This window comes from Rattus rattus, chromosome 1, assembly GCF_011064425.1.
Source record: "Rattus rattus isolate New Zealand chromosome 1, Rrattus_CSIRO_v1, whole genome shotgun sequence".
Taxonomy (NCBI): domain Eukaryota; kingdom Metazoa; phylum Chordata; class Mammalia; order Rodentia; family Muridae; genus Rattus; species Rattus rattus.
The window spans coordinates 218,898,050-218,913,141 of NC_046154.1; the positions used below are offsets into that span (position 1 = coordinate 218,898,050).

Genomic DNA, 15,092 nt, shown 5'->3' on the forward strand with positions numbered 1-15,092 from the left:
GTTTTTAAAAAGCATAGTACAGCATAACTGAGTATACCATAGTGGGCACACTCTGCATGATTATTATTGCTTGTTGAAGTATCATTTATTTTGCATTTTAATAAAAACTCATATGCATACCCACCATGAGCATTTGTTATATGATACTGTAATTTATAATGAAGTCCTTCTTACAGTATAAAAGTGGGAGTTACAATAGATCAATTAGGATGAGACTTTATTTCAATAATAACAGACTGCAGCAGTGGTTCTCATAGTTGCTATATGCTGAATACAAGTTACTGTGTGTCTCTTTCGTGTTCTCCAATTATTTTCCAGAGCAATGCCAGAAGATGTCTACTCTGTCAGAGTCAGTGTGGATGGAGTGCCGGTTGCAGAAAATAACACTTGCAAAGGGGTCGTCAGCAGCTGGGCGTGCAGTTTCAGTGTATGTGGGATCTTTACATTGCCAATAAATGAGTTTATGTCTTTCTCACAAAACTGGACTTTCAGTTTTAGTTTTATATTGTTATCCATTTCCACATTCAAATATGTGTTAGCAAGAATTTCTCATTTTAATGTCTTCCATAGTAGCACAACCTCTTTTACTTCTGTTCTGTTTCCCCCTCCATTACAGTACCTTTTCTTTTTAAGATTTATTTCTTTATTTTATAAATGTGAGTACACCATTGCTGTTTTCTGACACACAAGAAGAGGGCATTGGATCTGATTACAGATGGTTGTGAGCCACCGTGTGGTTGCTGGGAATTGAACTCAGGACCTCTGGAAGAGCAATCAGTGCTCTTAACCTCTGAGCCATCTTTGCTTGCTTTGTTTCACGTTGTTGCTTTTTAAAGATTCATTTATTTTATGTATCGACATATCAATAAATTAAATTCTCATGTCATCAACTGATTTGCCTGTTGGTCACTTATTTCTCTCCTTCCAAATTCTGGTCTCAGTTTGATGTTCTCTCCTCTTTCTTTCAAGGGAAAGAAATTTTAAATAGTAATGTTAAGTATTCTTCCTTGTATATAATTGCTAAAGTAATGTGCCTCTCAAATTTGGGATTTTGTAAATAATGGTATTATGAAATATATTTCTTCAAATATTGCCTTATGTACTCTTTAAAGTGGCACTTAGGTTTTCAGTTGTTTTTGGACTGAATATCAGCATGCCGCAGTGCTACTTAGGATGACCGATTTTGTCCATTAACTCTGATCTTTACCTAATCAATATTAATTTTGTTTTTCAGATACCAGTATTTGTCTTTTTTATTAGCTATTTCCTATTTTGCTTTTTCAAAAGAAATGTCGTGTTTATTTGAATAATTATTCCTAATAATCAATGTATTATTTACTGTATTTCTAAGTGTTCTCAATATTTCATGATTATTAACTTTTAACTCATGACAATCTTGTAACTGGATGCTCACATCATTATTACTAAAATTGATGCACAGAATTTTATTACTTCCATGAAATTACATAGCTAGTTGTTGAGTTTACATATTAATTTAGACCACTGACTCTACACCCTTCTTCAGTACATATGTATGAATGTCTGAAAAGTAGGTATTCTACATTGATGCAGTACCAAATCACCATAACAGTGACTTGTTATTCAAGTCTCCTTGTCCCATAGCTCTGTAGATGGGAAGTCTGATGTCGATCTAAGTTGTTAAGATGCCTACGAGGGGAGGCATTCTTTCTGGAGACTCTGAGGGGAGAATACGTTTCCTTCACTTTTCTTGCTGTCCACATTCCTTGGCTCCTGGTCACCTTCCATTGTTTCAAAACTGTCAGCAGCAATCAATTCCTCCCTGTGATACATTACTCTGGTTTTGCTTCCAATGCCATTTCAAAGGCGGCTCCTTAGCAATCTGTAGACACCTGCGACTGTCCTTATGCATTCACATTGGAAAGTGGGCACTTCGGTGGGCTGATGTCTTAGGTATTGGAGTTTCTGACACACGGGTGACCTCCCTGGAGATATTAAGAATCGCTCCTTATTGCTCCAGAAGATTATCATTTTCATGGTGACGAAGCCTCTCTGAGACTTTCCTTCTTTTTAATCTTATGTTTTGAAATATACTTTGTTACTCATTTTTCTTCAGAAGGTTAATCAAAAGCAGATCTTAAAATGTATTTTCTCCTGAAAATCTTTGCTGGAGGGCTCTTGTGATTTAGCTGACACTGCTTACAAAGTAACAATATCTTGAAATGCAAGATGGTTTCTAGAGAATACAGACAAGGCTTTGAAAAATAAAAAAGATGACGTCCTGAACTTCATTTCTTAAATGAGAAACTATTTTGAGTCAGATTCTGAGGAATGTTGAAATATATGTAACACAATAACCAGACTTTGTCATGAAATTGTAGTCAAAGTAGGAGAAGGAATGCTAATGGACATGATTATTAATATTTTACAGACGAAACGTTTTAGAACTCCCACAATAAGGAGCATCACACCTTTATCTGGGACTCCAGGTCTGTTCTACAGCAGTTGAGATGCTTTAGGTTTTGTACCAATTCATTCCTTGTTTTAGCATGTAAAAGTGTATTTAACTTACAAATGTTATTTTTCTAATTACAAATTAATGACTAATTTTTAATTTGAAATTAAAAATTAATTTCAAAAGGTGAATCTTAATCACTAATAATGTGTTTTTCCTTACCAGAGATTTAGCTAGTATCTAGTGTTCATGATAACATGGCCTTATCGATTTATAATCTTGGAGAACAATGAGAGAATGTCCTTTACTTCAGCCCAAACTAATGGCAGTTTTAATTGTTGTCCAGAATTTTGTGTCAGGCACGGTTGCATATACTCGTAACTCCTGAACTCAAGAAGTAGAAGCAGGAGTTATCTGATATACACTGACAGGTTTTTTTTTTTTTTTAAATTCTGACAGCTTTTTTTTTAAAGACAAAAAATTAACTGGTTTTAAATCTTTCTCCTTTCTTTGGTGTGTGTCATCAAATTTATCTAAGGCTTAATTTTCATGGTCTTCCCTTAAATATTGTTTATTTATTTGGCTTTTAAAAAATATTGAAGCAATATCTTGCTATGTACTCCTGGCTGGGCTTAAACTAACTTTGTAGAACCAAGAGGCCTAAAATTCCCACAGTCCTCCTGTTTCTGCCTTGCTAGTGTTGGAAGCCCAGGTGTGAGGCACCATGCCAGCTTTTGGGTCTGATTTAAAGGTAGTCATGTTTTTCCCACTAGGAATTCTTTGTTTCAATGATATAAATGTTCATATTTGTCCTATATGTGGAAAATATGTTTTGAATGTGTAATTTACTTTGAACTTTAATTGATAACTATTCTGTAAAATGATTTTCCATTTTCTTTATCCAATCTCTAGATTTTAATATCATTTTTCTTCCTGTTTATGCTGGGGCATAGCATGCTGATTATATAAATATGGCATCAAATTTTCATCTAGTTTTCAGGATTTTTATATTGTTTTTAAGTTATTTTTTAACCTTTGGAATAAAGTTGGATTTTTAAAAGTAAGTTAACCATTGACACAAGTGATATTTATTAAGAAATATTAATTGTATAGCACTTTATTCTATGACTATTTAGTGATGGTCACTTATGCTATATTGTATTTTTAGATAATTCAAACCAATGCTAAAAATAGAGTTAAACATCAGATATAGGCATCTGGATTCTGGGTTATTGGGAAAATGTATAGTGCTTTGAATGAAACATACAGAAGATACTCCCAACTAGAACCAATTTGAAGATTTGTTTTGTTTTGCTTTTAGGTACATTAATAACAATTCAAGGCAGGCTGTTCACTGATGTCTATGGAAGTAATACAGCACTGAGCTCAAATGGAAGAAATGTTAGGATTTTAAGGTGATTTTTTTCTCATGGAGTTATTATAATATTCTTATAACTAAAGATCAAATATGATATTCTAAAAGTAATAAAGTCCTAGTAGTATAAAAGCCCTCTGCAATTGGATCGAACTGATCAGAGTCATAGGACGAAAACCATACATAGTTGATTCTTTCTTTTCTGGTCTGATAGCACTTTTGTCTTTGAAGGCAAAGACAGTAAATGGAGAAACCTTATTACTTACCAGGCATTATACACATGTAGACCTACCCAAGCCTTATTAAGCATAGCTCAACCAAGGTCAAGAGTAGAACTCAAAGCGTCTACACGTCTCTACGTGTTTCTACTGCACTTTGATACAGGAGAGACTATTGAAAGTAAGCACGGTTAACTCATGAGCATCCAGGGCTTTTAGTCTTGGTTACTGTTTAACCAGCTGGGGGCCAGATGATGAATTTGGGGACTGGCTAGTCCCAAAACAACTATTACATTTTGGGCCGAAGACCTTTGCTGTCACTGGAGTGTTCTTCTGTGGCATATGTCAGGCTCTCTCAGCGCTTTCACAAAAGACCGAAAAATGTCAATCTCCTACCTGAGGAAGTGTGGACTCCATACTCTGGCTTTCAGAATGCTTCCTACCTGCTGAATACTTGTATTATAAGAAGAATGGGAAAACTCAATTTACAATTTAGATAGCAGTTAAAAGATTTATTAAATACTAAAATGACTATAGATCACACCTTTGTATATATGGTTTTCTAAAGAAGCAGTGAAATTTTTTCTAAAGGAAATTAAAATGATTTATCTGATATACTCTGAGCTAGAACTCACAATTAAATCATGGTAATATATTTTACAACCATTTATCATGTATAAGTGTATGTAGGAAAATCATTACAAGAGAAACAATTTATGTGCATGATTTAGTGTAAGTAAAGAATGTCTGCTGATGTATAATTGATTGTTATGAATGGCTTATATTACAACTGTTACATAGAATTTTCTTGTCTATCTTCTACTATAATGAGTCCAGGAATAGAAACTATAAACTTCAAAATGAGATTCTGGGTCAGCAAAATGGCTCAGCATGTAAAAGTGTTTGCACACAAGCCCTTCTGTCTGAGACTGATCCTCAGAGCCCATGTTGGAAGGGGAGAATCAACTCTTAACAGTTATACTCTTACCTCCACATGCAAGCATGCAAATCCTATCATGTGTGAAGGTTCATATACACACAATACACACATATACAAAGCAATAATAAATAAAATTAAATTGAAAAAAAGAGATTTTTCTCCTTACCATTGGAATTTATATCTGTGCCTTACCAGGAAATCAATGAAACCTATTTTTTTGAAAACAAAAAAAATCATTTGGAAGGGACCTCAGAGGTCAACCTAACCTAACTCTTGTGGTCTGGAAATCTTGAGATAGTATGGGTAAGTGCCAGAACCTTCCACCTACTGATATGATTTGCTCTGAAACACTCAGTGATCTTGTCTGCCCCTCTTATTTATGACACGGGGGCTCCCAAGACACTTTAGTGTACTTGAGGTGCAAGGGACTTGGGCAGTAAGAACAAAGCCAGGAGACCTATTCATCAGGCCTTGTCTGATAAGACAAAATCCCCAGACTTTTCTAGGTACAAATCGTAACAGACATGAGTTGAGGAACTGGTACCTGGTTCCAAGTTTTTGACCTCAAAATTTCAACAAGAAAAATGCCAAGACATATAAATGTTTAAGGTCAAATGGGGTACTATTTTTAAACACGCATACTTTTCTACCAGGGGAGTTAGAACATGTGGGTAAGAACACAGAATCCTTGGGTTTGGAATGTTACTGTACCCCTCCCTCACTGGCTAGGCATGAACAAGCTGTGTTAGTTACTTCTCTGCCTCAGTTTATTCGTCTGAAAATGGAAAAAAAGTGGAAGGGTAATAATTATTAAATGATCAACTTTATCTAAAAAGAGCTAATATTAATTGCTAAATTTATAATTTAGTTGGGATGAGACAGAAGATTAAAAGGACAGTTCACTTGACAGGGCTCTACAATGGGAATAATGACTTGGTTGCCTTTTTATTTTATTTACAAACCTAATACAATGGTTAAATGAAATATATTTATGCACTTATACATATATATAACAATAACAAAGTGGGCATGAATTTGAAAGAGAGCAGGGAGGAACATTAAAGGGAATTGGGGCGGGAAAGTTGGATAATTATATTAATTTAAGAAAATGAAAAACAGACGACGTATAAAGGTACATTTAAAATTTTATATATTCCTCTAGTAGAAATCATTATTTTTTTATAATTCAAATCTGCATGGAGCTTGGAACTCAGTTCACAGAAGCAGGGTGATATGTTCTGATGCTGAAAATAATAAATTATGTTATTACAAAGTAGTCGACAACTGTGAGCTTCCAGTACCATTTGGCAATAATATCAGGAGCTCTGATGTTTAATTCCTGCATATTAAATTTATAAAAATCTATTTTATTGACTTGATTTTAGTGAGAAGTTCCTAGTTTTTTGTGCTTAGTTTATATCAAAATATGTTATGATATTCATATTGAGTAATGTTTCCAGAAAATGATAAGTCCTCCAAGTATAACTACGTTCCACTTTCACAGATGTATCTATCCCAGTGCTAAGAGCAGGGCCTGACACAAGTGATAATGAACTGATGTTTAAGGAGGGAATGAAGGCTAGTAAGAGGCTGAGGAAAAAGTAAGATAGCCATCAAGTTTGGTAAAAAGAGTAGAATTTTGAATAACATTAAATGTGAATTAATCTTTTCTAATAATATTTATACAGAACTTATATTGGAGGAATGCCCTGTGAACTCCTCATACCACATTCTGATGATTTGTAAGTAATTACAATGATTCTTAAATAAAAATTGATATGAATATAATAATTTTAAATAGGAATCATTTTCATTAATGTACATCTATATTTGTTATAATTATGTTGTATATAGCACACTAATATTTATTTGTGTAACTGCTTTCTTCCTTGTACATGTCTATGTCTTTAATGTAGTAGTATACTATTTAGGTTCTTATGTACTGAGATGTACTCAGAAATAAATCCATCAAACCATTGCTTCACTTGACAGCATTTTAAACTCCTTAAAGGTAACATTAATAAAGATACCAAAATTAATCACAAGCTATTTCACTTCAAGGTTTTTGATTGAAGTATTTTCAATAAAGCCTGAGAAAGGATTCATTTTGATGAAATTATAGTTGTAAAAATAGCTGCTCTCTGGGCACCTGTTGTAAAGTAATGAGTTATTTTTTTTAGGGAATAACAGTATCTAAGTAGTCAATATGAACGTTGATGCCAGCGTATTTACTTTGCTAGGTATGGTCTGAAGCTCGATCACCCCAATAGAGATACAGGGTCTGTGACATGTAAGACCACTGGGACTTACATTGGTAAGTGCTGACCATCCTCCTGCCAAGCCTGGTTCTTCCTTGTGTTATTTTCTCCCCGACATTACCCAGATTATTTCCCCTCAAATCTGTTACTTTGTTTTTTAAGGTTTGAATATAATGTAGCGCTTGCTTTTTCTCCTCCTCCTCCTCCTCCTCCTCCTCCTCCTCCCTCTCCTCCTCCCTCTCCTCCTCCTCCCTCTTCTCCTCCTCCTCCTCTTTTTCCTCCTCTTCTTCCTCCTCCTCCTCTTCCTCCTCCTCCTTTTTACTGCTTTCCTCCATCAGAGGATTCATGACTAATCCTGCTGTTTTATTTATTCTTGAGTTTAGCACCTTTTCCTTCTCACTCTGTATACTCCAAATACATAGATCTTTTAATTCCTTAAGGTTTTATTAGCAGGTATTAGTTTGTACTTAACAGTTCATTGTGATATTTCAAACATGTATACAATGTATTTTTTCAAATTCACCCCATTACGGTCTCCCTACTGCCTCAAGCTCCCATTGCACAGCTTTTAATTCCGGAATGAGCTTCCTCCCAAACATTCTAAGTCTGAACACTTCAGATAAGATTGCTGGTCAGGAACTCCTTCTCCTGCCCCTGTTCTTCACTCAGACCTCCCTTTTCTTTTCTTTGATAGTCTTATCGCAAAGGTTAGTCCTCTGTCATTGCTCTTGACTGGCTATACTCTCCCTTAGATAATATGCTGGGTTAGGGGAAGGGCATGTGCTGTGTTTTCATGGTGCCTGCACCAGCTTGCCAAAGCTCCAAACAATTCAATAGCTTTTGAATGAATAAAAACATTTCAGGGTAGCACACATATGCATCTTTTATCATTCATTATTTGCAATAGTATTTTGTCATACTTTCCAATTATAACTTCAAAATACCCACTTACATATTTTATGCTGTAATACATTAAAATAGCTCAATTTTATTTCTTTAAGGCTTTATAGATCGAGTATACTTTTTTATATAAATTTCTGTAAATATTAATCAGCCTTTAATGTAGAATTATTGTTCTTTTCTGATTGAGAATTTAATCGTGTATTTTAATTAATTCCAGGTCATCACAATGTCAGTTTCATCTTAGACAGTGATTATGGAAGGTAGGCCATTTTGTAAATAATGATTTTCATAATTTATTCAAATGGATAAATAAAATATATATTTACTTTGTTCTATTAATGAAGAGATTAAAGGATTAATCATTTTTTTCTCATCAAAATTTACATTTAAAGAGTCCATAACTCCTGTATACCTATAACTTGTGTCTCTCAAAAATAAACAAAGTGAACAAACAGAAAAACATTCTATTGTGGAAATAGAGCTCATAAAAGGATGAAAATGGACATTTTGTATGTGATATTGAAAAACCGTTATTTTTATCTCTAGTTCCTCTTCTATTTTAATTGTAATTCTTTGAGAACAAAAATAATTTTTTTAATTTAACGTAAGAATAAATAAAACCTCATGATTATGTGACCAGATACATACTTTCCTTTAATATATCCAGATTCAGGCCATTGAAAAGATGGTAGAGTTTTCACATCTGTATCTTAATACCACCACGAATAACATAGAGAAGCTATGTCCTCTAATAAAAGCAGATTTTATTTCCAAATTTTCTAGACTCATCTCAGTACAAAGACTTTCATATATTCATACAAAAATAAGAATGTGCACATCTCATTGTGTTGCAAGCTCGTGTTATATATAGTAATAAAATGGCACTTTATGTTATCTAGCTTGATCTTACAAAGAATGTATAAGGTAAGCTATCATCCACCTTGTTTCCCACTGGAAAAATGAAATGAATATTAAACAGTTCATCATAAATATTATGTGATTGAAACTATCTAACACTATTTACATCTATGTCCTGGCACATCATTCCAGCACTCTGTGATGACTGATGGAGGGTTCAGTACCACATCTCATCATCATCTAAAACTTTGATCTGAGGTTCTCACCAGCACTCCTGTACTCTCAGAACAGTTGAAGATGTGTGTCATGGCGGCATTTTCTGACTGTCAGTAAAACTGCATGCCGTACTGACTCTTGTGAGCAGGATCTTGGTGTAGCACACGTAAATGAATTGTTCTGCCCCAAATATCATATTATCTTTCATCAAGAAATGAGCTAGTTGATTGACATCCAAATAAGTAATATTATTTAGTATCTGATACTAATAAAGCCATGGTGAATCAATAAGAGAAAGGCCCATTGGTTTCTTTCTGTGATTGAAAAAGTCCAGTGATTAAAAGTGTGAGCTGAATGGCTATAATGCAATAAAAATGGAGGCTGTTATTCCTGTCAGTGTCACAGGCTGAAGGAGGAATTCAGATTTTGTCCTTCCCTGCATGGGACTACGATTATAGTTAGGCCAAGGTCCAAAAACCACTGTATTTACAGATTTCTACTTATAAACATATAAAAGAAAAATTTTATGACAGAATGATGCCCAAGCTGGATGTGGTACTATGCATCAAGTATACTAGATCTATTATGATAGATCACGTGGTTAGAGAGAAACATGAAAATTAGTATAATTCAAAACCAAATCGGGTAGATAATACATAAATATGTTATAATAAATCTTTGGTAATTATTCAAGGTGAATGACTAAACAGCTATTTTGTTCAAGAACAGACCTTTGCAGAAATAATTTGTAAATTGGGCAGTAGAATTTTATCAAAAGGTTATAAAATGTGCTAAAACCAACAGTTACTGAATTTTAAATGATTTCTAGAACTACATAGACTTCTTTTAGGCTCTCAGTCTCCTTCTTTCTAAAAGGAAATAAAATTAATTCTTCCTTCTGCATCTATATGAAAAGTATTAATTACCAAATCCATCATAAATCTCTCAGAAAAGCAATTATCCTAAAGTAAATGGTTTGAGTGATCAAGGCTGAATTTGATTGTTCAATGTACATAAATCAATCTGCCACAGTCACAGACTCAGAGTTCATTTAAAAATGCAGCAAAGATTGATCAGGAAAACTCATGCCTGTAATTTCAACACTCAACAAGCTAAGACAGCAGGATTGCTGTAAGTTTGAGACCCATTTGGGCTACTTAATAAGACCCTGTTTCAAAAATAATTTTTAAAGTTTGCACGCTCACATATAATATTGACAGGAATACTCCATTAAACTCTGAATTTTATGGTCTTGATATATAATGTCACATTCATTCTTTTTAAAGTTACTAGCTGGTTGTGGTGGCACAAAGCTGCAATCTCAGGCCTTGAGAAGCTGAGACAAGAGATTGACCTTAAGTTTAAGGATACCCTTGGCTATATACATACAGATACAAAGCTAAAAAAAAGACCCTGTCTCAAAATAACTGGAGAAAGAAAGAAAGCCTATGGCTGATCTTTTTGCCTTAATGCTTTGTAATTTTAAAAATGTATGTTCCTATATAAAATAGTCTTGGGAAGTTAAGGTAATTATTAAAACATGACATTTGTCACATAAAAATTCTTGGTTTAAAATCACATGATATCATTAAAGAATATTAAATCATCTCACAAATTATAAATTTCATATGTTACATGAAGTTCAGGAGTACCAGTGCATGTCAAAAGAAACAATTAAAAAACGTGTCGGTATCCACTATGTGTGTCTTAGAATGACCAACCTTGGAGGCTCTGTTTCCTCAAGTTCAAACAACAGCTGTTCCAAACTGATAAGGCTTAGATGAGGCTGTCTTAATTGAGAAATGCCTAGTCATTATCAATAAATTAGCCAAAACCATCTCACTGTTATCCACAATAAATTATATTCAAATTTTATTTCAGGAGGCAATTTTCCTCCTCTCTTCAGAAACAGCATTAATTTTTGAGATGCAATGGCTGGCCAGATACAATGTTATTGATGCTGTCATCGTTTCAGATCATGGGAATCAACCACAAAGCTTATAAGAAAATAGACAAATTAAGATGGTCTTCTTAAATAACTAATTTAACATAAAGTGTTTTCTGGGACACATTCATGTTGAAAGTGCACATTATAAAGCCTAGATTAGATGTATAGCAGAGTTCACTCAGACACAAGACTTACATTATCCTAGAGAGTATTCAGTCTATAGCAATTATGATCATTGTGTGGGATTCTTCTATTATTTGAATTTCCTTAACTTTTTTTTTTATTAACTTGAATATTTCTTATATACATTTCGAGTGTTATTCCCTTTCCCGGTTTCCGGGCAAACATCCCCCTTCCCCCTCCCCTTCTTTATGGGTGTTCCCCTCCCCATCCTCCCTCCCTTGCCGCCCTCCTCTCAACAATCTAGTTCACTGGGGGTTCAGTCTTAGCAGGACCCAGGGCTTCCCCTTCCACTGGTGCTCTTACTAGGATATTCATTGCTACCTATGAGGTCAGAGTCCAGGGTCAGTCCATGTATAGTCTTTAGGTAGTGGCTTAGTCCCTGGAAGCTCTGGTTGCTTGGCATTGTTGTACATATGGGGTCTCAAGCCCCTTCAAGCTCTTCCAGTTCATTCTCTGATTCCTTCAACAGGGGTCCTGTTCTCAGTTCAGTGGTTTGCTGCTGGCATTCGCCTCTGTATTTGCTGTATTCTGGCTGTGTCTCTCAGGAGCGATCTACACTTCTGCACTTCTTTGCTTCATCCATCTTGTCTAATTGGATGGCTGTATATGCATGGAGCCCACCTGACAAGGCAGGCTCTGAATGGGTGTTCCTTCTGTGTCTGTTTTAATCTTTGCCTCTCTATTCCCCTGCCAAAGGTATTCTTGTTCCCCCTTTAAAGAAGGAGTGAAGCATTCACATTTTGATCATCCGTCTTTGAGTTTCATTTGTTCTAGGCATCTGGGGTAATTCTAGCATTTGGGCTAATAGCCACTTATCAATCTTCTATGCCTATTATCCTTAGGTTTGGTCTTCTCATTGAGTCCTGGATTTCCTGTATGTTTTGGACCAGTAGCTTTTTCTGCTTTACATTATCTTTGACAGTTGAGTCAATGATTTCTATGGAATCTTCTGCTCCTGAGATTCTCTCTTCCATCTCTTGTATTCTGTTGGTGAAGCTCGTATCTACAGCTCCTTGTCTCTTCATTTGGTTTTCTATATCCAGGGTTGTTTCCATGTGTTCTTTCTTGATTGCTTCTATTTCCATTTTTAATTCCTTCAACTGTTTGATTGTGTTTTCCTGGAATTCTTTCAGGGATTTTTGTGACTCTTTCAGGGATTTTTGTCTCCTCTCTATGGGCTTCTACTTGTTTATTTATGATTTCCTGGAATTCTTTTTTTTTTTTTTCATTATCAGATGTTTATTAAAAGATAAGATAAAGGTTTCAGTTTCTCACAGTCTAGTTCACTGGGGGTTCAGTCTTAGCAGGACCCAGGGCTTCCCCTTCCACTGGTGCTCTTACTAGGCTATTCATTGCTACCTATGAGGTCAGAGTCCAGGGTCAGTCCATGTATAGTCTTTAGGTAGTGGCTTAGTCCCTGGAAGCTCTGGTTGCTTGGCATTGTTGTACATATGGGGTCTCAAGCCCCTTCAAGCTCTTCCAGTTCTTTCTCTGATTCCTTCAACGGGGGTCCCGTTCTCAGTTCAGTGGTTTGCTGCTGGCATTCGCCTCTGTATTTGCTGTATTCTGGCTGTGTCTCTCAGGATCGATCTACATCCGGCTCCTGTCGGTCTGCACTTCTTTGCTTCATCCATCTTGTCTAATTGGGTGGCTCTATATGTATGGGCCACATGTGGGGCAGGCTCTGAATGGGTGTTCCTTCAGTCTCTGTTTTAATCTTTGCCTCTCTCTTCCCTGCCAAGGGTATTCTTGTTCCCCTTTTAAAGAAGGAGTGAAGCATTCACATTTTGATCATCCGTCTTGAGTTTCATTTGTTCTAGGCATCTAGGGTAATTCAAGCATTTGGGCTAATAGCCACTTATCAATGAGTGCATACCATGTATGTCTTTCTGTGATTGGGTTAGCTCACTCAGGATGATATTTTCCAGTTCCATCCATTTGCCTACTGAATTTCATAAAAGTCGTTGTTTTTTTGATAGCTGAGTAATATTCCATTGTGTAGATGTACCACATTTTTCTGTATCCATTCCTCTGTTGAAGGGCATCTGGGTTCTTTCCAGCTTCTGGCTATTATAAATAAGGCTGCGATGAACATAGTGGAGCACGTGTCTTTTTTTATATGTTGGGGCATCTTTTTGGGTATATGCCCAAGAGAGGTATAGCTGGATCCTCAGGCAGTTCAATGTCCAATTTTCTGAGAAACCTCCAGACTGATTTCCAGAATGGTTGTACCAGTCTGCAATCCCACCAACAATGGAGGAGTGTTCCTCTTTCTCCGCATCCTCGCCAGCATTTGCTGTCACCTGAGTTTTTGATCTTAGCCATTCTCACTGGTGTGAGGTGAAATCTCAGGGTTGTTTTGATTTGCATTTCCCTGATGACTAAAGATGTTGAACATTTCTTTAGGTGTTTCTCAGCCATTCGGCATTCCTCAGCTGTGAATTCTTTGTTTAGCTCTGAACCCCATTTTTTAATAGGGTTATTTGTCTCCCTGCGGTCTAACTTTTTGAGTTCTTTGTATATTTTGGATATAAGGCCTCTATCTGTTGTAGGATTGGTAAAGATCTTTTCCCAATCTGTTGGTTGCCGTTTTGTCCTGACCACAGTGTCCTTTTCCTTACAGAAGCTTTGTAGTTTTATGAGATCCCATTTGTCGATTCTTGATCTTAGAGCATAAGCCATTGGTGTTTTGTTCAGGAAATTTTTTCCAGTGCCCATGTGTTCCAGATGCTTCCCTATTTTTTTCTTCTATTAGTTTGAGTGTGTCTGGTTTGATGTGGAGGTCCTTGATCCACTTGGACTTAAGCTTTGTACAGGGTGATAAGCATGGATCGATCTGCATTCTTCTACATGTTGACCTCAGTTGAACCAGCACCATTTGCTGAAAATGCTATCTTTTTTCCATTGGATGGTTTTGGCTCCTTTGTCAAAAATCAAGTGACCATAGGTGTGTGGGTTCATTTCTGGGTCTTCAATTCTATTCCATTGGTCTATCTGTCTGTCTCTGTACCAATACCATGCAGTTTTTTTATCACTATTGCTCTGTAATACTGCTTGAGTTCAGGGATAGTGATTCCCCTGAAGTCCTTTTTATTGTTGAGGATAGTTTTAGCTATCCTGGGTTTTTTTGTTATTCCAGATGATTTTGCAAATTGTTCTGTCTAACTCTTTGAAGAATTGGATTGGTATTTTGATGGGGATTGCATTGAATCTGTAGATCGCTTTTTGGTAAAATGGCCATTTTTACTATATTAATCCTGCCAATCCATGAGCATGGGAGATCTTTCCATCTTCTGAGGTCTTCTTCAATTTCTTTCTTCAGAGTCTTGAAGTTCTTATTCTACAGATCTTTTTACTTGCTTGGTTAAAGTCACACCGAGGTACTTTATATTATTTGGGTCTATTATGAAGGGTGTCGTTTCCCTAATTTCTTTCTCAGCTTGTTTCTCTTTTTGTGTAGAGGAAGGCTACTGATTTATTTGAGTTAATTTTATACCCAGCCACTTTGCTGAAGTTGTTTATCAGCTTTAGTAGTTCTCTGGTGGAACTTTTGGGATCACTTAAATATACTATCATATCATCTGCAAATAGTGATATTTTGACTTCTTCTTTTTCCGATCTGTATCCCCTTGACCTCCTTTTGTTGTCTGATTGCTCTGGCTAGAACTCAATAGAGCCCGTGCTGGAACACTGGGTTCCATCTCAAGGATGAGGTTTTTGACGTGTTCCTGGATTCAGTTTGTGAGTATATTTCCATCA

At 35.8% G+C, this 15,092-nt stretch overlaps 1 protein-coding gene across 1 annotated transcript in view; it reads left to right on the plus strand.

Annotated features, from left to right (window-relative positions):
* Emc2 (ER membrane protein complex subunit 2) overlaps positions 1-15,092 on the plus strand; it is an 894,248-nt gene that overhangs the window by 854,171 nt on the left and 24,985 nt on the right. The window lies entirely within an intron of this gene.